The sequence below is a fragment of the Malurus melanocephalus genome, unplaced genomic scaffold (assembly GCF_030028575.1).
Source record: "Malurus melanocephalus ecotype Western Australia unplaced genomic scaffold, MMel_1.1 scaffold_694, whole genome shotgun sequence".
NCBI classification, from domain to species: Eukaryota; Metazoa; Chordata; class Aves; order Passeriformes; family Maluridae; genus Malurus; species Malurus melanocephalus.
The window spans coordinates 248,506-249,945 of NW_026623926.1; positions in this window are offsets into that span (position 1 = coordinate 248,506).

The window sequence follows — 1,440 nt, forward strand, 5'->3', positions numbered from 1 at the left end:
CTTGGATGATGCAATAAGTTCATTTTTCTTGYGCTGTGTAAATCACAAAGCAGATAATAACATATCTCAGCCACGTAATAAAGTCTTATTCAGGATGTATTGAAGTCTGCAGCCAACTGCAATATTTTCTCCACAATGCAATGTCTGAGCCAAACYGTGCACCTCCTCTGTGATACTGCTCTGTGGATCAAAGGTGAGTAAAAATGACTCACWACTTCAGACTGGCAGAGGAGATACTATTTATATTTGAATGAAAATAATCTACATGTTTTGCTTCAAGAAGATGRAAAGTGTTTAACATTTCTGAGAACTTCAGGGCATATTTAATGAAAAATACGATGAAAAATGAGAAGCAATGATGGAAAAAAAAGTGATTTCATTGATTCTGTGCTTTTTAAGAGAACAGCATCTTGTAAAACAATTTGCCATGTTTACACTCAATGTGTTTTTACCATGGCCCTCTTAAGCAATTGAAAGTCCTCTTCTGTCTTAACWCACCACTGTTCAGGCTGTGCTTGAAATTAAGATATTTTTATTAAATTACATTTTGTTTCAATTGTATTCATATAATTTCTCTTTCCTCCCAAACCACCACAGGCTTATTCATGCTRCTCTGCATTCAGCTAATAATGTCAGTTACTCCCTCACTTGCTCACATTATTAGTGTTTTTTTAAATCTTACAAGCAGCATCTACATCTCAATTATTTATAAAGAGACTAACAGGATTCCAGTCTTTGCCATCCCCCAAGCAAAACAGAGGTCTGAAAGTGCAACAGTTACGGTCTAGCTTGTGAAATAACCCCCTTCCCAGACTAACAAAAACTGGATTAATGTTTTGCATTTCTTGGGATGTTTCAGTTGTCAGCACTCCGGTTAGAGCCAGCACAGAGCCATGGGCAAAGCAGGGACCAGCCCATCTCCACACAGGGATAAATGTCCCTTTGCCTGGTGCAGGAGGGATGGGAGCAGGTGTCACTGTGGGTCCTGTGGCTGCCCCAAGCGCTGCTGAGCTGCTCCAGTTTCTGCTGCCAAGGGCCAGCCCCGGCTCCCCTCTGCTCTGTGCACCGTTGCTCCTTCGGGTTGTTGATTTGCCCCCAAGCCACCCTTGGGCATCTTCCCYTGTGCTGGCAGCACAGACCTCCAGGCACACGGGGACTAGCTGCTGTAAAGGGCACAGGGGCAGATAATGGGGCATCATGTGGATTTCCCCATCCCATAGCTGGACCCCTGCACCAYTRATTCCCCATCAYCTCCTATCCCCACACCAAAATCTGYCCCAGCTTCCCTGGGTCCGGCCCAGGASTCTCTGAGCAGCCAAACACCACAGCCGTGCTCCTCATCTCCCACTCGGATTACGAAACACGTTGCCACGACCTGCTTTCCCTAACACAAGTATGCATGTAAAACATGAACTGCATAATGACTGTAATAGATATAAT